General features: G+C 36.8%; 1 protein-coding gene and 1 pseudogene across 2 annotated transcripts in view; one reads left to right on the forward strand and one right to left on the reverse strand.

Moving 5' to 3' along the window:
* The window catches only part of RAB11FIP2 (RAB11 family interacting protein 2), a 92,683-nt gene that overhangs the window by 34,131 nt on the left and 33,240 nt on the right, over positions 1 to 25,312 (forward strand). The gene's annotated exons all lie outside the window — the stretch shown is intronic.
* Positions 23,529 to 24,005, reverse strand: LOC110209559 (elongin-C pseudogene; annotated as a pseudogene).

The raw sequence follows: 25,312 nt of genomic DNA on the forward strand, positions 1-25,312 counted from the left end.
GACCTTTGGTCAGTGCTCTTTGAGGACATTGTACAAAGTACCTGTTTTTTAATAATTTTTTTTTACATACCCATTAAACATATTTTCACATTAGTGAAGTTGTAAGTAAAAATTAAAACTAATAGGAGGAACCATCAGAAAGATGAAACAAAACTCAACTGAAGGTAAAAATAAGTGAGAGCGATTCGACTTCCATAGTTCTTTCTTTGGATGTGGACAGCATTTTCCATCCCGAGGCGTCTGGAGATGTCTTAGATCCTCGTAATGCTGAGAAGGGTTCAGTTTAACATTCTTAGTCATTGCATAACGTGGCTGCTATTGTACACAAAAGTCCTCTTGGTTCTGCTCACTTCACTCAGCATCAGACCATATAGGTCTTTCCAGGTTTTTCTGAAGTCAGCCTGTTCATCATTTCTTATAGCACAATAGTATTCCATTACATTCATATACCACAACTTGCTCAGCCATTCCCCAATTGATGGGCATCCTCTCAATTTCCAATTCTTTGCCACCACAAAAAGAGCTGCTATGAATATTTTTGTACATGTGGGTCCTTTTCCCATTTGTTTGATTTCTTTCGGATATAGCCCTGTAAGTGCTATTGCTGGATCAAAGGGTATGCACATTTTTGTAGCCCTTTGGGCATAGTTCCAAATTGTTTTCCAAAATGGTTGGATCATTTCACAACTCCACCAACAATGTATTAATGTTCCAATTTTCCACATCCTCTCCAACATTTATCATTTTCCTGTTTTGTCATGTTGGCCAATCTGATAGGTGTGATGTGGTACCTCAGAGTTGTTTTGATTTGCATTTCTCTAATCAATAATGATTTAGAGCATTTTTTCATATGACTATAGATGGCTTTAATTTCTTCATCTGAGAACTGTCTGTTCATATCCTTTGACCATTTATCAATTGGGGAATGGCTTGTGTTCTTATAAATTTGTCTTAATTCTCTATATATTTTAGAAATGAGGCCTTTATCAGAAGACTGGTTGTAAAAATTCTTTCCCAATTTTCTACCTTCCTTCTAATCTTAGTTGCATTGGCTTTGTTTGTGCAAAAACTTTTCAATTTAATGTAATCAAAATTATCCATTTTGCTTTTCATAATGTTCTCTATCTCCTGTTTGGTCATGAATTCTTCTGTTCTCCATAGATCTGATAGGTAAACTATTCCTTGTTCTCCCAGTTTACTTATGGTATCAGCCTTTATATCTAAGTCCTGAACCCATTTTGACTTTATTTTGGTATATGGTGTGAGATTTGGGTCTATGCCTAGTTTCTGCCATACTCTTTTCCAGTTTTCCCAGCAGTTTTTTTCAAAGAGTGGGTTCTTATCCCAGAAGCTGGGGTCTTTGGGTTTATCAGATAATAGATTACTATAGTCATTGACTACTGTGTCTTGCATATTTAACCTATTCCACTGATCCACCTCCCTATTTCTTAGCCAGTACCAAGCAGTTTTGATGATTGCTGCTTTATAATACAATTTAAGATCTGGAATTGCTAGGCCACCTTCCCCTGCATTTCTTTTCATTAGTTCCTTTGATATTCTGGACCTTTTGTTTTTCCAAATGAATCTTGTTATTATTTTTCTAACTCTATAAAATAATTTTTGGTAGTTTGATTGGTATGGCACTGAATAAGTAAATTAGCTTAGGTAGGATTGTCATTTTTATTATATTAGCTCGGCCTACCCATGAGCAACTGATGTTTTTCCAATTATTTAGATCTGATTTTATTTGTGTGAAAAGTGTTTTGTAATTGTGTTCATAGAGTTCCTGGGTTTGTTTCGGGAGGTAGACTCCTAAATATTTTATAATGTCTACAGTAAGTTTAAATGGGATTTCTCTTTCTATCTCTTGCTGTTGGGCTTTGTTGGTAATATATAGAAATGCTGATGATTTATGTGGGTTTATTTTATAGCCTGCAACTTTGCTAAAGTTGTTTATTATTTCAAGTAGTTTTTTACTTGATTCTCTAGGATTCTCTAAGTATATCATCATGTCATCTGCAAAGAGTGATAGCTTTGTTTCTTCTTTGCCTATTCTAATGCCTTCAATTTCTTTTTCTTCTCTTATTGCTAAAGCTAAGTTTCCAGTACAATATTGAATAACAGTGGTGATAATGGACATCCTTGTTTCACCCCGATCTTATTGGAAATGCTTCTAGCCTGTCCCCATTACATATAATGCTTGCTGAAGGTTTTAGATATATGCTATTTATTATTTTAAGGAAGACTCCATTTATACCTATGCTTTCTAGTGTTTTTAATAGGAATGGGTGTTGTATTTTATCAAAAGCTTTTTCTGCATCTATTGAGATGATCATGTGGTTTCTGTTGGTTTTGTTGTTGATATGCTCAATGATGCTGATAGTTTTCCTAATATTGAACCAACCCTGCATTCCTGGTATAAATCCTACCTGGTCATAGTGTATTATTCTTGTGATAAGTTGCTGCAATCTACTTGCTAGTATTTTGTTTAAAATTTTTGCATCTATATTCATTAGAGAAATTGGTCTATAATTTTCTTTCTCTATTTTGACTCTTCCTGGTTTAGGTATCAACACCATATTTGTATCATAAAAAGAATTTGGTAAGACTCCTTCTTCACCTATTTTCCCAAATAGTCCTATATTATTGGAATAATTGTTCTTTAAATGTTTGATAGAATTCGCATGTAAATCCATCTGGCCCTGGAGATTTTTTCCTAGGGAGTTCATCAATGGCTTGTTCAATTTCTTTTTCTGAGATGGGGTTATTTAAGTATTTTACTTCCTCTTCTGTTAATCTGGGCAATTTATATTTTTGTAAATATGTATCCATTTCACTAAGATTGTCAAATTTGTTGGCATAGTTGGGCAAAATAATTCCTAATTATTGTTTTAATTTCCTCTTCCTTGGTGGTAGCTTCGCCCTTTTCATTCTTGATACTAGTAATTTGGTTTTCTTCTTTCTTTTTTTAATTAAATTAACCAAAGGCTTATCTATTTTATTGTTTTTTCATAAAACCAGCTCTTAGTTTTATTTATTAGTTCAAAGTTTTCTTAATTTCAATTTTATTAATTTTTCCTTTGGTTTTCAATATTTCTAATTTGGTGTTTAGTTGAGGATTTTTAATTTGTTCTTTTTCTAGTTTTTTTAGTTGTATGCCCAATTCATTAATCTCCTCTTTTTCTATTTTATTTATGTAAGCATTTAGAGATATAAAACTTCCCCTAAGAACTGCTTTCCTGCATCCCATAGGTTTTGGTATGTTGTCTCATTATTGTCATTCTCTTGAATGAAATTATTGATTGTTTCTATGATTTGTTGTTTGACCCAATCATTTTTTAGGATTAGATTATTTAGTTTCCAATTTTTTTTAGTCTATCTTTCCATGGCCCTTTATTACATATAATTTTTATTGCATCATGATCTGAAAAGGATGCATTTAATATTTCTGCCTTTCTGCATTGGATTGTGAGGTTTTTATGCCCTAGTACATGGTCAATTTTTGTGTATGTGCCATGTACTGCAGAAAAAAGTATATTCCTTTCTATCCCCATTCAGTTTTCTCCAGAGGTCTATCATACCTAACTTTTCTAATGTTCTATTCACCTCCTTAACTTCTTTCTTGTTTATTTTGTGGTTAGACTTATCTAGTGCGAGAGGGGGAGGTTCAGGTCCCCCACTAGTATAGTTTTGCTGTCTATTTCTTCCTGTAACTCCCTGAACTTCTCCTGTAAGAATTTGGATGCTATACCATTTGGTGCATATATTTAGTAATGATATTACTTCATTGTCTATGGTGCCTTTTAGCAGGATGTAGTTTCCTTCCTTATCTCTTTTGATTAGATCTATTTTTGCTTTTGCTTTGTCTGAGATCAGGATTGCTACCCCTGCTTTTTTACTTCAGCTGAGCATAATATATTCTGCTCCAGCCTTTTACCTTTACCCTGTATGTGTCACTCTTTTTCAAATGTGTTTCCTGTAAACAACATATTGTAGGATTATGGTTTTTAATCCATTCTGCAATCCGTTTCCTGTTTTATGGGAGAGTTCATCCCATTCACATTCACAGTTATGATTACTATCTGTGTCTTTTTCTCCATCCTTTTCCCCCATTTATGCTTTTCTTTCTCCTTTTTCCTTTCTCCCCTTCACTAGTGTTTTGCTTTTGACCGCCTCCTTCAGTCCCTTCCCCCTTTTATTATCCCTTTCCCTTTTCTTCCCCTTTAGTCTTACTGCTGCTTCCCTCCCTTCTTTCCCCTCCCTTTTCTTTCCCCCTCCCTTTTCTTTCCCCTTTTCCCTCCTACTGCCTATAGGGCAAGTTAGATTTCTATACCTAACTGATTATATTATGCCCTTCTTGAGCCTAATCTGATGAGAGTAAGGTTCAAACAATGCTCCCCCCCCTTCTTTCCCTCTGCTGTAATAGGATTTTGTGTCTTTTCCTGTAATGTAATTTACCCTTGTCTGCCTCCTCCTTTCTCAGTACTTTTCTAAGATTAGATTGATCCACTTATTTGGATCCATTTAACCCACTTGATTAGATTTTTTTTTATCATTACATCAAAGTCAACTAATATCCACCCTCTTTATGTATACTCCTTTAACAAGGTGTAATAACAATACAGTTCTCAAGGGTTGCAAGTCTCATATTCCCTTGTAGGGGTTTAAACAGCCCCCCCCTTATTAACACATATTGTATCCTTCTGTCCCATTTACCTTTTTAAGTCCTTCTTGAGTCCTGTACTTGAAGATCAAATTTTTTGTTGAGCTCTGGTCTTTTTATCAGGAAAGTTTGGAAGTCTCCTATTTCATTGAATATCCACCTCCTCCCTTGAAAAATGATGCTCATTTTTGCTGGGTAATTGATCCTTGGCTGCATTCCAAGCTCCTTTGCCTTTGGAATATCATGTTCCATGCCCTGCGGTCTTTTAATGTAGAAGCTGCAAGGTCCTGTGTAATCCTGACTGTGGTTCCATGATATTTAAATTCTTTCTTTCTGGCTGCTTGCAGCACCTTCTCTTTCATCTGGTAATTTTGGAATTTTGCTATTATATTTCTTGGCGTTGTCAATTTGGGATCTCTTTCAGGTGGTGATCGGTGGATTCTTTCTATGGTTATTTTCCCTTCTGGTTCTAGGACTTCTGGGCAGTTTTCCTTTATGATTTCCTGAAAGATACTGTCCAGGCTCTTTTTTTCATCATGATTTTCAGGTAGTCCAATAATTTTTAAATTGCCTCTCCTGAGTTGATTTTCCAGGTCGGTTGTTTTACTGATGAGGTATTTTACATTTTCATTATTTTTTCATTTTTTTGTTTCTGTTTGACTGATTCTTGCTCTCTCATAGAGACATTAGTTTCCATTTGTCCAATTCTAGTTTTTAACAGATTGTTTTCTTCTGTTAGTTTTTGTACTTCCTTCTTCAACTGGCCAATTGTGTTTTTTAGGGACTTGTTTCCTTCAGCATACTCTTCTGTTATATTTTGTACTTCCTTCTTCAACTGGCCAATTGTGTTTTTTAGGGACTTGTTTTCTTCAGTGTACTGTTCTGTTAGTTTTTGTCCTTCCTTCTTAAATTGGCCAATTGTGTTTTTTAGGGACTTGGTTTCTTCAGTGTATTTTTTCTCCAAGTGGCCAATTGTATTTTTGAAGGACTCTTTTACCTCTCTCATTTCACTATTAAAATCCTTCTTGAGCTCTTCTAAGAAGGCTTTTGGGGCTTCAGACCAGTTTATTCCCTTTTGTTGTTGCAGATTGTTGACAATGTTGTCCTCTTCAGAATTTCTGTCTTGATCTTCACTCTTCTCATAATATGATCTATGGTACGTTTTTTTTACTCATGGTGTTTCTTATTCCCTGGCCTTTAAAGAGATTGAGCTCTCCTGCTGGGGAACAGAGGGTACTGACCCAAGCTTCTTGTGTTGGGAGCCTAGGTCTTGGTCACTGGCTTTGTTGCTGGGGCCTCTTACGCTGGGATTGGAGCTGTAGGTTTCTGGCAGCTTACCTTGTGTTGGGCTGGAATCAGCAAGGCTGGAACTTTCAGGCAATTCTAGGTTGCCTGCTTTTCCTTTCCTTTAGCTTTCTTCTGCTCCTTTTAGATGGCTGCTGCAGGATGTTTATCTGCCTGGGGCCCCCTGCAGTGTTGTCTCCCTCGTTTCTGCTAATGCACAGGGAGATTCCTTTGCAGTGGAATGCTGAGGCTCCTGGTGGTTTTCTGAGCTGGTTTCCACCGGTTCCCCTGCCCTCACTGAGGCACTCGGAGGTCCAGGTGTTGGTGTTTGCCTGCTCTACCACCTGGGCTTCAGAATTTCTTCATAATTGGAGGCTTCCTACAGCTCACCTGGTGTTGGGTTGGAATGAGCAAGGTGGGGGCTTTAGGAAGCCTTTAGGTTGTTTTCTTCACCTCCTTTCAGATGAATGCCGCAGGATACTTATCCGCCTGGGGCCCCTTGTTTTTGCTGAGGCACTGAGAGATCTGTTTGCTGGGCTACTGCACTGCTGCTCCTTGTCTTTCTTCTAGTTCAGGTGTTCCAGGGTTTTTTTTTTTCCTGGGCTGATATTTTCTGGGTTTGCAGAGGTTGATAGGGGAGAGTGAGAGCGACTACCTTTTCACTCCGCCATCTTGGCTCCTAGAAACCTTAATAATTTTTTTAAGGCAAATTATGTTAACATAGAGAAATGAAAACAAAATAATATACAAATGACCCGTGACATGATTAGGTAGGTGGAGTGGTGGATAGAGTACTGGGCCCAGTCAGGAAGTCTTTCTTCCCTGAGTTCAAATCTGGCCTTAGATGTTTATTAGCTGTATGATCCTAAGCAAGTCACTTAACCTAGTTTGCCTTAGTTTCTTCATCTGTAAAATGAGCTCGAGAAGGAAATGGCAAACACTCTAGTATTTTTGCTAAGAAACCCCTAAATGGAGACACAAAGAGTGACTCAACTGAACAAACCAATGAACATGAGTATTAACTGTCTAAAGTGACTATTATAAAGCAAAATTTGTCTAATAATTTATTTTAAAAGAATATATATATTTATAGCAAAAATCATGTTAAGTTTGGGGCTTAAATATACTTTTGGAAGAACTCTGATGACAAAAAATACCCTTTAGAAAGAGAAATGTTGGTGTATGAGGAATTTCCCTTCATCTAAATTCTCAGTAAATCGACCACTTAATAAAAGAATCTCAAGAGAGAACCTTTAATAGTCACTTTGAGCTATAATGGCATACATCCTTATAGAATATTTTCTGCCATAAGAGATTTTAAAGAGTATGACTTAAGTTCTTTTTTATGACCCCTAAAACATACCTGCTTTTTAAGAATCTTCTAAAGAGTCTGCCAGTATATTTTCAGAAGGGTGACCTTGGTGACCCTTTGGACTCTCTGTTTTTTTCATTTTACCATATCTTTTCTTTTTCTTTTTTAAATATTTTCCCCCAATTACAGGTTAAAATATTTCTTTTTTTAAGTTTTGAACTCAAAATTCTATTCCTCCTCTCTCCATGAGATGGTAAGCAATCCGATATAGGTTATGCAAGTACAATCATGCAAAACATTTACATATTAGTCCTTTTGTAAAAAGGACTCAAAAGAAAAAGAATGAAAGAAAGTGGAAAAAAAGCATGATTTATTCTGGAGTGGATAGTATGCTACATCATTAGTCCTTTGGGGTTGTCTTAGGTCATTATATTGCTGACGATAGCTGTCATTCACAGTCAGTCATCATACAACATTACTCTCATTGTATAGAATGCTTTCCTGGTTCTGCTCACTTCACTCTGTATCAGTTCATGTAAGTCTCCAGGTTTTCTAAAAGCATCCTGCTTGTCATTTCTTAATAGCACGATAGTATTCCATTATAATCATATGCCACAGCTTGTTTATGAATATCCCTTCAATTTTCAATTTTTAGTCATCACAAAAAGAGTTGCTATAAATATTTTTGTACAGATAGGTCCTTTTACCTTTTTTGGGATGTCTGGGATATAGACCTAGCAGTGGTATTGCTAGATCAAAGTGTATGCACACTGTTATAACCTTTTGGGCATAGTTCCAAATTGTTCTCCAGAATGGTTGGATTAATTCACAGTTCTCCCAACAGTGCATTAGCGTCTCACTTTTCCCACAACTCCTCCAATATCCATCATTTTCCTTTTTTGTCTATTAGCCAATCTGATAGGTACTTCAGAGTTTTAATTTTCATTTCTCTGATCAATAGAAATGTAGAGAATTTTTTCACCTGATTATAGATAGATGGCTTTGATTTCATTGTCTGAAAACTGCCTGTTCTTATTCTTTGACCATTTATCAATTTGGGAATGACTTGTATTTTTATAAATTTATGACTCAATTCTCTATATATTTGAGAAATGAGGCCTTTATCACTAGTTGTGTGACTCTGGGCAAGTCACTTAACCCCAATTGCCTCACAGAGAAAAAGAGAAAAAGAAAGAAATGAGGCCTTTATCAGAGATACTTAATGCAAAATTCCCCCTACCCTTCCCCCCCACCCCATTTTCTGCTTGCTTTATGATTTTGATTGCATTGGTTTTGTTTGTACAAAAACTTTATAGTTTCATATAATCAAAATGATCTATTTTACATTTTGTAATGCCCTTTATATTTTCTTTGGTCCTAAATTCTTTTCTTATCTGTAGATCTGACAAATAAACTATTCCATGGTCTCCTAATTTGTTTCTTATATCACCCTTTATGTGTAAATTATGTACCCAGTTTGACCTTATCTTAGTATGAGATTTTGGTCTATATCTCTTTTCTGCCTTTGGGCTCTCTTTAATATGAGATTATTTCTATCAAAGTGCAACCTAGTCTTTGATCTCAGAACATGGTCCATAATCAAACATGATCAAAATGAAACTTATGCTACTTGTGCACACACTTATATTAAGAATATTATAATTAATATCATGCTTTGGGTATAAAAACTTGCCAATTTTTGCTGTACTGTAGAAGAGAGAAGACCTGATTTGTTTAAAATTCTGAAGCATATTTCCCAACTTTGTGACTTTGGGCAATTTGTTTAGTTTCAGCGAATGTTTGTTTCGTCAGCTTTCATGTTTGGGTAAGTATACTGAATACACCCCATGTCATAGGTTAATTGTGAGGGAAGCACTTTGCAATCCATTGTTGTTGTTGTTTAGTTGTCAGATTCTTTTGACCTTATTTAGGGGTTTTCTTGGCAAAGAGACCCTAGAGTGGTTTGCCATTTCCTTCTCTAGCTCATTTTACAGATGAGGCAAGCAGAGTTTAGTGACTTGCTCAGGGTCACACAGCTAGTAATTGTCTGAGGCCAGATTTGAACTCTGGGAGATGAGTCTTCCTGACTTTACGCCTGGTACTATCCACTGTGCCTCCTAGCTGCCCTTATAGATTGATCTTACAATCTATAAAACATCATATAAATGTAAACTTTTAATTATTTTAGCAGTAATGTTTTTGTTATTTTTCCCATTTTTAGTATTAATTGATTAGACTCCCTCTCTTTCCCCCCAAGTGTCTTCAGATTGATTTTCTTTCTGGAAATATTTGAACTGTCTATGTTAAGGTAAACATTGTAAACAGTCTTGTTTTATAAGTGTCAAGCTATTTGCTTTATTAGGAATTAGAAAATAAAAATTATAGTCTGTTGAGTTAGAAACAGGGTATCAAGAGAAACTTAAGCTTCATGTGTATTTTCTAGAATAGTGTAAGAGTTTAGAGACTTGAATGACTTTTATTCTTGGTTCATGCATTTAACATATCTCCAGTTTTGTGTATTAGATTTAATTCTTTCACTAATAAGAGACTTTCCATTTGTTTTATTATTTTCAACTTGTATTTGTCTATTCTCAATGTCTTTTATTGTTTTCTTTCCTTGGTTTGTGTTTAAGCTTGTATTATTTCTTCTGTTTTTTTTTTTAATGTATGAGACTCTTTCTGACCCTTCTTCCTCTAACAGTCTCCTCTAATGGACCAGTTTAACTACAGTGGTCATTCTTACTTTTATCATCTTAAAGATGCATATATCTGTGTATATTTGTTATATTACTATATATGTCTAACACTGTTCTCTGCTGGTTCCCTTCTGACCTGTGTGACCCTTCTTTTTCATTCTCTTTCTCGGGATCTTTATCTAGGTCATGTTCATTAAACATGGATATCCCCCAGGGCTCTGTCCTGTGCTCTCTTCTCTAGCTAAACTATTTCATTTGGTGACCTCATTAGCTCTTGTGGTTTCTACTATCATCTCTTGTGCACATGATTCTCAGATTTTTGTCTCTCCTTACCTCCAGTCTTGGATTTCCAATTACCTGCTGGATATATCCAATTAGATGTCTTCTAGATATCTTAAAATTATTATGTCCAAAACTGTTTTCATTATCTTCCCTCCAAATGCTTACTCTTCCTAATTTCTCCATTACTGTTCAATATTGTTGAGCCCTGTCACCTGGGCTCAAAATCTAGGTGTCATCCTCAACTTCTCACTCTCATCCCTCCCTATAACCAGTCAGTTGCTAAGTTCTGTTGTTTCTACCTTCACGATGTTTCTCATAGATCATTTTGCCTCTTCAGTAGTGCCATCACTCTAGTGCAGCCTCATCACTTCACACTAATTAGAGGTTAGGGGAGAAATGCCATATTATCATATACCAGTCTCCTGCCTTTGAGCTAAAGGGAGAGGGTGCCATTCCATTGTGAAAAGTCTTCCTGATCTCCAGTCTTCTAGGGAAGAAGAGAAATGCTGTTCCGTTGCACACCATTCTCTTGTGAGGTATTGTATTATGCTGAGTCCCCTCCCTGGTTCCCAGCCTCTTTTGGGAAGAGGAGAAACAAACATCTGGGTTCCAGCCTACCAGGGGAAGAGTTGAAGCAGAGAAGCACACAAGTCTCCAGCCTGGTCCCTTGCATTGGAGGAAAGGGAAGTAAGTAACACCTTTCCTTCAGCTCCCACCACTTTTTCCTTTGCCTGAAATGCATAAGGCCTTGAGAGAACTACAACCTGAGGCCAAAATCTCATGGACAATGAAAACCTACCTCAACTCTTTCCTTAATGATTAACAAACTATCTGTTGATGATTCCCTTCCTAACCTAGTGATTCTGAACCCTCTGACTGTCATCATTCAGACCCAGTGCTCTGTCCCATTCCACTGCTGTCCCCTTTCCCCCACCAGTGTCTCACTCTGGAGCTACCTGCCTCTTCCACTGTGCTCTCTGGAATGTCTGCTCCATAGGCAACAAATTTGCTTTAATCTTACTCCTTCCATATTCTGGCTCTTATTGAGATGTTGGCTACTAAGTAGATAGTCTCCCTAGCCTCCCAATGTATTGGCTGCACTTTCCTTCATTCTCCTAAACTCACTGGACAAGCTAGGGAAGTTAGAATAGTCTTTGCTTCCATTGTCACTCTCTCTATTACCATCAGTAAGTAACTTCTGTGAGGTTCACTTAATCCATATGTACAATAAAAATCTGGGTAGCTGTTGTACTTCTGGACACTTCCCTTCTTTTCTCAAAGAGTTCAGTCTCTTGGCTTACAATCTTTCCTCCTCAATTCTTGCCTTCTTACTAGGGGACTTCCCCATACATATTGATATTCCCTCAAATATTCTAATCGGTTCTTCAGCTTAATCATTTCATAACCCACTACTTCAGTCCACCTCAGCCACACACAAAGATGGTCATGTACTTGATCTTGCCGTCACCTGCAAATTCCTAGTTATTCATTTTCTGAGTTACTCATAAGGATGTTCTTCCACCATTTTTTCTACTTTATGCCCCATGCTCAATCTGGATTCATAGGCTGCCTGATTCCATCTCCAGAGCATATCTCATATTCATTCCCTTCTCTCTACTCAGACGGCCACAACTTTAGTTTAGGACCTCATCACCTGGCCCTAAGATTAGTTTGATAGCCTCCTGAATGGTCTCTTTGCTTCTAGGCTCCACCCTTCCTAATACATCTTCCATCCAGCTTTCAAAGCAACCTTCCTAGGATAAACTTGTGAATGTCCCTCCTTGCTCAAAAACCTTGAGTGCCCTATTGCATTTTGGATTAAATATAAAACTCAACCTGGAATTTCAGGAACTCTACCAACCTGGTTCTACTCTATCTTTCCAGGTTTGTTTCATATTACTCCTCTTCACATATTTTATATTTCAATCAAACTGAACTGCTAGCTAGCTACTGACCAATTCAGCTTCCCCCACCATGACTTTGCATGACTTGTCCCTTATGCCTGGAATGCACTCCTTTAAATTGTGCTGCTCAGACCCTTAGCTTCATTCAAGGCTCAGCTCAGGGATCACTTTTTCCACACAGACTTCCCAAATAACACCACTTGTTAGTGTTTCTCCTCAAATTGCCTTGTATTTACTTAGCTGAGACCATGCTATATCCCCCATGACAATAAAATCTACTTGAGATAAAGAACCACTTAGGCCTTATATTTGTATCCCTAGCACCTACTGCAATGCGTTGTACTTAATAAATGTTTATTGAATTGAATTACACTGAAGAATTAATTCTTAATTAACGTATTTAACCAGGTAATTGGCATTAAAAGGGATTTGGAGACTTAATAATGATAGCTGACACGGAGCCTTTAAGGTTTAAAAAGCGTTTTACATACATTATATAATTTCATAGTAACAGCTCTGTGAGGTAGATGTCAATATCCCCATTTTATAGGTGGGGAAACTAAGGCTGAGAAAAGGCAATCCAGGATCATGCAAAAAGCTTGAGGTGTGGTTCAAATCCAAGTGTTGCTGACTTCAAGATCGCCATTGATGCATTAGGTTATGTTTCAACCTCAGTATTATTGTTGGCAATAATTGGCTTCATTGGGACACTTGGAAGGGTAAGCTCCATGTTCCCTATTTGTAAGAGGAATGGAGCATTCTTTTGTTTCTCCTATTCTGTCCCAGTATGGGTGACCAGTACAAAGACAATTTTTTAAAAAAGCTTTTGAGAAACGAGTTAAAATGAGGTCATCAAATCCTCTGTAGCCTTATACTCTCATGCATATTCTTATCCTGTGTAAATCTCATTTCTACATACTTGTTTACGTGTTGTCTCCCCAGTTAGACTGTGATCCCCTTGACAACAGAGGCTGTCATTTGCCTGTCTTTGTATCCCCAGTGTCTGGCACACAGTAGGCGTTTGATAAATGTTTATTGACTGATTGAATAGCCTGCTAGTTGGTCTCCCTGTCTCAAGTCTTTACCCACTCCTGTCTGCCCTCCATGCAGCTTTCAAATTGATCTTCCTAATGCACAAATTTGATCACATAACATACTCACTCCCTCAACCCTCCCCTTTCCCCCCATTTAGCCTATTCCACTGGCTTCCTAATGCCACCAGGATCAAGCATAAGACCCTTAGTTTGGCTTTTAAGGTCTTTCATAACCTAGTCCCCTCCTACCTTTGTAGTCTTATTCCTTAACTACCCCTACCTCACTGTGTACTCTTTGATCCCATGTCATTGGCCTCCTTGCTGCTTCTGGCACCAGATACCTCATCTCTCAACTCCTAGAATTTTCCCTTACTGTCCCTACAGTTCCTCAGACTGTCCCTCCTCATCTCTGCCTCCTAACTTCCCTGGCTTCCTTCAAGTCTCAACTAAATCCTGCTTTCTGTAAGAAGCTTTTCCTGATTTATCTCCCTTTATGCTAGTGCTTCCCTTTATTGATTATTTCGGGTTTGTCTTGTCTGTATTTTGTTCATGAATAATTATTTGCGTGTTGGTCTTCCATTAGATTGTAGCTCCTTGACATCAGGGATTGTCAGTTTTATCTGTTTTTATTTCTCCAGTACTTATCATAGTGCCTGGCACATAGTAGGTGCTTTATAAATGCTTTTTAACTGAATGCCTATTTTGTTTTGAGCTCATGAGGTTTATTAAAATCCTGTACAGGGATGACCTTTTTTGCTTTGCTTTATGTTGTAATTGATGATGATTGTACTTCAAATGAAAAAACAGTTGACAACTATTAATATAAAGTTGTAATTTGAATTTATCTAATTTTAAGAGGATTGGAAACTTTTTTGTATTTTCCCTTTGATTATCCTTTGACATTATACGTTAAATATAATAATTGATTTTGGAGTTACTTTCTTTATTTGGTGAAAAGTATCTTGATACTTTTGGTGTGGGTACTTACTGTACGAGTACAGATTATAACCCAAACCACAATATCATCATTTCTTTACTAAAAAATGCGCTTAAAGCTTAACCATATAGATCACAATATTCATGAACTTCATTTTTTTTGTTTTTTAATTTTTATTAATTTATTTTGATTTACCAACAATCACTTCCATTTGCTTTTGAGTTTAAAATTTTTCTCCCCCTTCCTCCCACCCCCCTCCCCAAGATGGCCACAATCTGATATAGGCTATACATTTACATTCCTATTAAACATATTTTCACATTAGTGAAGTTGTAAGTAAAAATTAAAACCAATAGGAGGAACCATCAGAAAGAGGAAACAAAACTCAACAGAAAAGAAAAAAAAATGATAGCGATTCAACTTCCATAGTTCTTTCTTTGGATGTGGATAGCATTTTCCATCCCGAGGCCTCTGGAGATGTCTTAGATCCTTGTAATGCTGAGAGGGGTTAAGTGTTCAATATTGGTCATTGCACAACGTGGCTGTTACTGTGTACAAAGTTCTCTTGGTTCTGCTCACTTCACTCAGCATCAGATCATATAAGTCTTTCCAGGTTTTTCTGAAGTCAGCCTATTCATCATTTCTTATAGCACAGTAGTATTCCATTATATTCGTATACCACAGCTTGCTCAGCCATTCCCCAAATGATGGGCATCCTCTCAATTTCCAATTCTTTGCCACCACAAAAAGAGCTGCTATGAAATGTTTTTGTACGTGTGGGTCCTTTCCCCATTTGTTTGATCTCTTTGGGATATAGCCCTAGCAGTGCTAATGCTTGATCAAAGGGTATGCACATTTTTATAGCCCTTTGGGCATAGTTCCAAATTGTTGATCCAAAATGGTTGGATCATTTCACAACTCCACCAACAATGTATTAGCGTTCCAATTTTCCCACATCTTCTCCAACATTTATCATTTTCCTGTTTTGTCATGTTGGCCAATCTGATAGGTGTGATGTGGTACCTCAGAGTTCTTTTGATTTGCATTTCTTTAATCAATGATGATTTAGATCATTTTTTCAGGTGACTATAGATGGCTTTAATTTCTTCATCTGAACACTGTTCGTATCTTTTGACCATTTATCAATTGGGGAATGACTTGTATTCTTATAAATTTGTCTTAATTCTCTACATATTTTATAAATGAGGCCCTTATCAGAGACACTGGTTGTAAAAATTCCTTCCCAGTTTTCTACCTTCCTTCTCATCTTAGTTGCATTGGCATTGTTTGTGCAAAAACTTTTCAATTTAATGTAATCAAAGTTATCCATTTTGCTTTTCATAATGTTCTCTATCTCCTGTTTGGTCATGAATTCTTCTGTTCTCCATAGATCTGATAGGTAAACTATTCCTTGTTCTCTCAATTTACTTATAGTATCAGCCTTTATATCTAAGTCCTGAACCCATTTTGACTTTATTTTGGTATATGGTGTGAGATTTGGGTCTATGCCTAGTTTCTGCCATACTCTTTTCCAGTTTTCCCAGCAGTTTTTTTTCCAAGAGTGGGTTCTTATCCCAGAAGCTGGGGTCTTTGGGTTTATCAAATAATAGATTACTATAGTCATTGACTACTGTGTCTTGCATATTTAACCTATTCCACTGATCTACCACTTTATTTCTCAGCCAGTACCAATCAGTTTTGATGATTGCTGCTTTATAATACAATTTAAGATCTGGGATTGCTAGGCCACCTTCCCCTGCATTTCTTTTCATTAGTTCCTTTGATATTCTGGACCTTTTGTTCTTCCAAATGAATCTTGTTATTATTTTTTCCAACTCTATAAAATTTTTTGGTAGTTTGATTGGTATGGCACTGAATAAGTAAATTAACTTAGGTAAGATTGTCATTTTTATTATATTAGCTTGGCATACCCATGAGCAACTGATGTTTTTCCAGTTGTTTAGATCTGATTGTAATTGTGTTCATAGAGTTCCTGGGTTTGTTTTGGGAGGTAGACTTCTAAATATTTTGTAATGTCTGCAGTAAGTTTAAATGGGAATTTCTTTTTCTATCTCTTGCAGTTGGGCTTTGTTGGTAATATAGAGAAATGCTGATGATTTATGTGGGTTTATTTTATAGCCTGCAACTTTGCTAAAGTTGTTTATTATTTCAAGTAGTTTTTTACTTGATTCCCTAGGATTCTCTAAGTATATCATCATGTCATCTGCAAAGAGTGATAGCTTTGTAGTGCCTTCAATTTCTTTTTCTTCTCTTATTGCTAAAGCTGAGGTTTCCAGTGCAATATTGAATAACAGTGGTGATAATGGACATCCTTGTTTCACCCCCAATCTTATTGGAAATGTTTCTAACTTGTCCCCATTACATATAATGCTTGCTGAAGGTTTTAGATATATGCTATTTATTATTTTAAGGAAGACTCCATTTATACCTATGCTTTCTAGTGTTTTTAATAGGAATGGGTGTTGTATTTTATCAAAAGCTTTTTCTGCATCTATTGAGATGGTCATGTGGTTTCTGTTGGTTTTGTTGTTGATGTGCTCAATTATGCTGATAGTTTTCCTAATATTGAACCAACCCTGCATTCCTGGTATAAATCCTACCTGGTCATAGTGTATTATTCTTGTGATAAGTTGCTGCAATCTACTTGCTAGTATTTTGTTTAAAATTTTTGCATCTATATTCATTAGAGAAATTGGTGTATAATTTTCTTTCTGTATTTTGAGTCTTCCTGGTTTAGATATCAGCACCATATTTGTATCATAAAAAGAATTTGGTAAGACGCCTTCTTCACCTATTTTCCCCAGTACTCTCTATATTATTGGAATTAATTGTTCTTTAAATGTTTGATAGAATTCGCATGTAAATCCATCTGGCCCTGGAGATTTTTTTCCTAGGGAGTTCATCAATGGCTTGTTCAATTTCTTTTTCTGAGATGGGGTTATTTAAGCATTTTACTTCCTCTTCTGTTCCTGAACTTCATTGTTTAAGGCTCATTTCCAACCTAACATAACTGTTATATTAGTCTTTTATAAACATTTTAGTATTATGTGCATTTACATTTTACAAACAGATCATTAACTTTTTATCACTTTTTACTCAGGAAGCTATGGAGTTTTGCCCTCTTTTTTTCCTCATCACTTACTCTCTAGCAGGTTTTTAGCTCCATTTATTCCTTTAGGCAATTATGGAACCAATTGTGTACCGGTAGGGTAACAAGTTTGCTTCTTCTTTTTTTTTTGAAATCTAGCATAGTTAGTGAATGGGATCTTTTGATTTAATTAGTATATATTTAATTTATTTTTAATATTTTAAATTTAATAAATTTAATTATTTAATAGATAGCTGCCATATATCTTTATAATATTGCCCTTTAAAAAATCAAAATACTACAAGATGCATTCAAAACTGAAACACGTGGTCCACATTTCCATCATTTTTTTTTTTTTTTGAAGGTATGTCAAGATTTTATATCTGGGGGTTGTGATGCCAATGAATAATTCTGGTGAATAGAAAAATACTAAGGAAGCTAGATGGTGTAGTAGATAAAGTGCTGAAATTGGTTCAGCAAGACCTGAATTTCAGTCCTGCCTTATATACTTACTGTGTGAGCCTGGGCAAGTTACTTAAAACTGTTCTTAGCCTTAATTTCCACATCTGTAAGATGCGGATAATAATAGCAGTTACCTCAGAGAAGATGTGATGATCAAGTGAGATAATATACGTAAAGCACTTTGCCAGCCTTAAAACACTATCTGCCTATTAGCTATTACTGGCTATTATCTCTAGCTATTACCCATTACTGGCTAACCAAGTTAACTGTGTTTGTAGAAGGGCCACAGAATTTTTAGAATTGGAGAAGACTGTGGAGACTAGTTGTATTTCATAAAGTTGACATATTGCACCAAATTTTTCAGAGAGATAGCCATTTCTATTTTGGGGGGACTTTCTCACATGCTTCCTGTGTAGATACTTTATTCCCCTAAACTTCCCTACTCCTTTTCAGCTCCTTTTTATACATTGCCTTCCCTCTTTGGAATAAAGCTTCTTGAGGGCAGAAACTGACTTTTTGCTTGTATTTGTCTTACCAGTTTTTAGTGTGCATAATGGTTTCCTGACACATAGGAAGTGGTTAATATGCCTGCTTGCTGTCCTGGTACTTCATTATTGAATGAATGCTTTCCTGTTTGAAGAATAGGCCATACATAGTCTTGATGGTTTGAGAAACTATTGAGCTGTTAGCTTTTCATTTACATGTTATTGGAGGAAGTGAGTAAAATCTGCATTCTGATAGAAACATGGAGAAATACCAAGGGAGTCTTCTTAAGGCCTTATCAAAGTTACCATCAAATGCAGAGCAAGTATTAACAGGCTGTAGGCATGATTCTGTATGTTCCTTCTTTATAGATATAATTGCATGACTTTGAGTTCCTGAGGGAAGAAGAAGAGACATTTGTTTTACTTGTCTTTATAGTGATACGTCTTTGTAATAAGTAAAGCAAAACACTTTTATGGTGGGCTGCAGTCTTGAGTTTGAAAAATATTTTCCTTATCATGACATTTGTTATGACACACTTTCTAATATAATCTAAGATGCAGTAGGAATTAATAACTAAGAGATTCTTGATTGGTCTTTTATTTAACATATGTATGTTTTCATATTTAAAATCACAAGTTTTCCTCACTTTCCCTAGTTGGAGTGTTACTGAAAATTTGTGATAAATTAAACTGTTATATACACCTTTGTTATAAATGCATTATTTTAAAGGAGCCCAGTATCAAATTTTGATATATGAGAGATCATCATCTCTTAATTTGCTTCTGTGACATGAATTTATTTTTTTGAAAATTCTTTTTCATTCTGCTCTTGAAATCTAGTCACTAAGCAGGTAGCAATGCAGCTGTTGCCCTTTGACAGATTCAGCTTCAGCACATAGAAACTTTATTTTCTAAATGTTTTAAAGAAGCACTAGTTGCCCCTCAGAATGAACCTAAATAAAATGAGCAAATTGTTTTTAAATCAACTACTCTTCTTTATAGCTTATAACATGAATATGATATAGATACTTGACTGTATCTATCATCCAAATTGGATAGCTACCTGTCTTCTTGGTTAACTTAAGTAGATTCTGCCTGAACAAGAGTTTAATGAATTAAGTTGTCCCCTGGGTCCTTCTCACCACAGAGTTCTATAAAAGTATTTGATAGGATTTTAGAGGGTATAATAAAGCTTTCCATGATCTGGCTGCAACTCACCTTTGAAGATTTATTTCATGTTATTTCTCTTCACACACTTTAAAATGTAAAATACCCTACTTGCTTTCTTTGAATTAGGCCTCTGTAATAAGTCTTTGGGCTTTCATTCAGGCTGACCCACATGCCTGGAATACATTGCCTCCTCATTCCCATCTCTTAGATCAGTTAACTTCTTTTAAGGCTCAGTTTAGGTGGTACCTCCAGAACAAAACCTTTGCTGATTTCCCCTCCTTATCTCCTCAGTTAGTGTTTTCTGCCGCTTCAGATTATCTTGTTTTAGCTTATCTGTGTCCCTTTTGTATCCCAGTCTCATCTTCCCACTCCCTATAGAATGAAAAGTCTGAGTAGATGAACTATTTGATTTTGGTTTTGTTTCCCAGGTGCTTAGCATAGTGTCTTGCGTGATATTGTATAAATGAATGCAAAAATGAAGAAACTGGAGAAACTGAAATAGTCTGTATATATGGGATCATATGTAGAGAAGTTTGACTCTCAGGTCAAAGGTGGGGCAGGGTAAGGAGGAGTGGGGAGGTGTAGGTGAGGAATTATGATGCCCTAGTCATGCCTCCTAATACAGTGCCTAGTACATAGTAGGTGCTTAATGAGTATTCCTTGAAGAAGCTACCAGGGCTCTTTTCATTTCTGTCCAGTTCCCTATTTGCTGTCTTTTTTTTCCTGCCTTGAGGAACTCGGATATTAAGCTGCCTACTTCTTTCTCAGCTGTCATCACCTGTTGCTTCTGATCAAAGTGTCTTTCCATCTCTCTCTGATTGCTAAAAAGAGCAAGTCTTAAAGTTTGTCTTCTATCTTCTTGTTCTGGAAGCAAGTACACAACTCTTGGAGTATTTCAAGGCTTTTGCTGCTAGCAACAACAATTAGAAGATGAGATAAAAGTATTCTTTATAGGTCTTACAAGAACACTGAGAGCCAGTGAATTTCCTGGATGTTGCATTATGGAAATTGGGGTGAAGTTTTCACTGAAAGCAGGACAGAACATGTGGTGGGGAAAAGATGAAGAAATGAGATGGACTGTACCATGGGCTAGAGAGTAGCAGTGGAAAGAGAAGGTTGGCCTTAGAAGATTCTAATTTCTTTACTCTCGTTCTTTTAGCAACATAACAAACAGTTGTTGTTCATTTGTTCAGTTGTAACCAACTTTTCGGGACCCCATGGACACATAGTGTGCCAGGCCTCTCTATCCTTCATTGTCCCTGAAATCTATCGTGCTTGTTGTTTTTCTGTGACACTGTCTCATCCTCTGTCATCCTCTTCTCTTTTTGCTTTCAGTCTTTCCCAACATGAGCTCTATCTTCTCATTATGTGACCAAAGTATTTAAGCTTAAACTTCAATATTTGTCCCTTCTAGTGAGTAGTGTGAATTAATTTCTTTAAGATATTGACTGATATGATCTCCTTGATGTCCAAGGGATTCTTGAAAGTCTTCTCCAGCACCACCATTCAAAAGCATTGCCCAGTTTTCCTTATACTCCAACTCTCACAGCCATATGCTACTTTCATGTATTACTGGTAAGGTGATGTCTCTGCTTTTTAGTATACTGTCCAGATTTGCCATAGCTTTCTTTCCAAGGCACAAACATCTTTTAATTTCATGGCTGCAGTTGCCATTTGCAGTGATCTTTGAACTAAAGATTATAAAATCTGAGAGTGCTTCCATTTCTTCTCCCTCTGTTTGCTAGAAGGTGATGGGACAAGTTGCCATGATCTTAGTTTATTTAATGTTAAGCTTCAAGCCAGCTTTTACAATCTCCTCTTTCACCCTTATCAAGAGGCTTCTCAATTCTTCTTCACTTTTGGCCATCAGAGTGGTATCATCTTTATGTATGAGATGCTGATGTTTCTTCTGGCAACCTTAATTCCAGCTTTTGATTCATCCAGCCTGGCATTTCACGTGATGTACTCTGCATGTAAGTTAAATAATGTTGACAATATTGTACTTGTGCTACTTTGTACTCCTTTCCCAATCTTAAACCAATCAGTTGTTTCATGTTCGGTTCTAACTGTTGCTTCTTGACCTGCATACAGGTTCTTCAGGAGACAAGTAAGATGATCTGGTACTTCACATTCTGCCACATTTTGTTGTGATCCACACAAAGGCGTAGTAAGTGATGCAGAAGTAGATGTTTTTCTGGAACTTTGCTTTTTCCACAATCTTGTGAATATAGGCAATTTGGTGTCTAGTTCCTCTGCCTCTTTGAAAAACCTTCCTGCACTTCTGGTAATTCTTGATCCACATATTGCTGAAGCCTAGCTTGCAGAATCTTAAGCATCACCCTGCTGGCCTGTGGAATGAGTGCACTGTTTGGTATTTTGAACGAGCATTCTTTGGTATTGCTCTTTTTTAGGATTTGAGATATAAACTGATCTTTTCTAACCCAGTAGCCACTGTAGAGTTTCTCAAATTTGCTGGCAGATTGAGCACAGCACTTTAACAGCATCATCTTTTAGGGTTTTAAGTAGCTCAGCTGGAATTCCTTCACCTCCACTAGCCTTATTGTTAGCAATGCTTCCTGAGGCCCACTGGACTTCATTCTCCAGGATATCTGGCTCTAGATCAAGCTTCTTAAACTCTGTCCACCCCTTTTTGTGTTTTGGCAGTGTTTGTTGGTATTGTGTAGCCTGAGGGCACGTGCAACACAAAGGGCATGTGTAATGCAAAGTGTGCATGCTTTGTGTTCAGAACCAAGGCTGCAGTGAAGTTGTGTGATAAAGCACAGACAGGTGCTGCCAGAAACACCTCAGATTCATCACTTGTTTGATTTTTAATTTATTTTTGGTTGTTGCGTGTTCAGAAACCTTTTACTGTTGCCAGATTTTTTGTGACCCTCATATGGAGTTGTAACCCACACTTTAAGAAGTACTGGTGTAGATCATTATTGATGATATTAAGATCTTTCTTTTATAGTTCTATATATTTTTGCCACCTCTTCTTAATCTACTTCTGTTAAGTAATTTTTGTCTTTTATCATTCTCGATTTTACATGAAACATTCCCTTCAGATCTCTTAATTTTGAAGACATCTCATCTTTCCTATTCTGTTGTTCTATTTCTTTGTATTGCTCATTTAAGAAAACCTTATCTCTCCTTGCTGTTCTCTGGAATTCTGTTTCAGTTGAGTATATCTTTCCCTTTCACTTTCCTTCTTTCCTCAATTATTTGTAAAGCCTCATCAGACAGGCATGTTGCTTTCTTGCTCGTCTTTTTGTAATGTTATTTGTTGCTGCCTCCTATACAGTATTACAAATCTGTTCATACTTCTTCAGGCACTCTTATCTACCCCTTATCTACCAGAGTTAATCCCTTAAATATATTCATCGTTTCCACTTCATATTGATAAAGAATGTTATTTAGGTCATTCTTATGGTCTGATGGCTTCCATACTTTCTTCAATTTAAATCTGGATTTTGCAAAAAGAAGCTCATGATCTGAGCCACAGCCAGCCCCAGGTCTTGTTTTAACTGATATATAGAACTTCATCTTTGGCTGCAAAAAGGTATAATCAGTATGCTTATGGTGATGACCATCTGGTGATGTCCGTGTGTAGAGTTACCTTTTGGGTTATTGAAAAAAAAAGTTTGCTATGACCACTAAGTTATCTTGACAAAACTCTATTCATTTCTGCCATGCTTCATTTTGTATTCCAAGTCAAAGTTGCCCATTATTCTGATTATATTTTGATTTCCTACTTTAGCGTTCCCATCCCCTGTGATGAATGTAACTTTTTTTTTTTTGGTGTTATTTCTAAAAGATGTCGTATGTTTTCATACGGTTGATCACCTTTGGCCTCTTCTGCATCGGTGGTTGGAGCATAGACTGTCATTACTGTGATGTAGAATGGTTTGCATTGGATTTAAACAGATTATCATTTTCATTTTTGAGATTATATCCTAGTACTGCTTTTCTTACTCTTTTATTGACTGTGAGGGCTGTTCCATTCTTCTAAAGGATTCTTGCCTGCAGTACTATATATAATGATCACCTGAATTAAATTCACCCATTCCTGTCCATTTAAGTTGACTGACACCAAAAATGTTGATGTTTAATCTTTCCACCTCCTGTTTGACCACATCCAGCTTAACTTGGTTCATAGATCTTACGTTCTTGATTCCCATGCAGTATTTTTTTTAACAGTTTATTGTAATTTATTTTATTTAACAATCTAGGAAGTTCACAGCCATCGGCAATTCCAGTGCAATTTCAGGTGCAGTTGGGAATTCAGGAATCTCTGTAGAGCTATTAGTGTAGCGAACCTTGTAGGTAAAATACATGCATACTTTTGATAGCACATGTGATAGAATTTCTCTAAAATTAACTTCATCGGTTTCGTTTTCAGCAAACTGACCTGGGCCACTTAACATGGCTTTTATTGTTCTTGATGCTAAAGCATGCTCTCTTTTTACAATAAATTCATGACCATTGGAAGATATTTCACATACATAGCATCCGGGCTCTCACCCGCCGTATAAAGTTTTCTCTTCTCCATCCATTATTTCCTTATGAGATTATATTTTGTTTCCACAGGAATTTTAACAAAACACCTTCTTGTCAGTTCTGCAGCGGCCGCAGCTCGGTCCCCACTCACTGCCACAGCCCCCGCTCCCAGGGCCATGATTCCCATGCAATATTGATCTTTACGGCTTTGGACTTTCCTTTCATCATGATACACATCTGAGGCTGAGCTTTCTTTTGGCTTCGTCCCAGCCACTTTATTAGTACTAGCACTACTTGTAGTTGTTCACCACTCTTCCCCAGTAGCATGTTGGACACCTTCTGAACAGAGGGATTCATCTTCTGATGCCATCTCTTTTTTCATTTTAGTATTGTCTATAGGGTTTTCTTGGCAAAGATACTGGAGTGATTTGCCATTTCCTTCTCCAGTGGATCATCTTTTGTCAGAACTCTCCACTATAACTTGTCCTTCTTGTGTCCTGCACAGCATAGCTCATAGTTTCATTGAGCCATACAAGCCCTTCTGCCATGACAAGGCAATGATTATGGAGGAGGGGATAGCAAGCAGGCGTGTTGTAAAATCAAATACTGATGAAGGATAAGGAGTATCAAGTAAGCCAAAGAATATTGATAACTAGCAGATGATTTATGGGGAATTAAACTCAAAAGGAGTGATTATTACATATAAGGTTGATAAAGGGAGAACTAGTATCTGGAGATGATAGAATGACCAGGTACAATTTTCTTGAGACAGTAGGTGTGTGAGCAAGAGTGGAGAACAGACGCAGACTTGGCCTTCCAACGTGGAGTCATGACAGCTCTGGTTTGGGAGCAGAAAGGGAAAGGGTCCCAGGAAGCATTGCGACCTGTATAGCAGTAAAAAAGAAAGGTAGTAGGGACTTTTGTGTTTACAGGTAGAAGGGAAGGGAAATTTCTTTTGTGGTCATTGTGCTAGGGTAGGGGTCAGGGTAGCATTCCTGTGTGGTCATTTGAGTGGAAGTAGGCTGTATTGCCTATAAAGTAAGGGGAGTGCCTGTAATGAATTCAGTTAAATTTTACTCTATAGAAGACCATTTGTTATTTAAAGAAATGAATATGCTCTCCTGTCATAATCATGTGTTTGTCCTGTTATTGTTTTCTTATTGGATAACTTTAGGCTAGAGATGTTGGGGTTGAACCTCCATTGCTAAGAAAGTATTGACATTTCTGTTGTTACATTTATGTGCTGCTATCACTGTTCTCTTCTTTTGAGTCCTTTTACCCTTTATATTGCTGATGGCACCTTGCGAAGCCTCAGCCATGGATGACTCCCACCATCTGCCACCTTTGCTCCTATACACATGCTTTTGAATGTGAGTGGAAAAAATCATGCAACTATTCTGACTTGGTCCACTATAAATTAATGTTACATAACCTGAGTAGTGAGTGCCCTCACTGCTGTTTAGGCGGTCCTTTTGCT

Source organism: Phascolarctos cinereus, unplaced genomic scaffold, assembly GCF_003287225.1.
Source record: "Phascolarctos cinereus isolate Bilbo 61053 unplaced genomic scaffold, phaCin_HiC Scaffold_3;HRSCAF=262, whole genome shotgun sequence".
Taxonomy (NCBI): Eukaryota; Metazoa; Chordata; class Mammalia; order Diprotodontia; family Phascolarctidae; genus Phascolarctos; species Phascolarctos cinereus.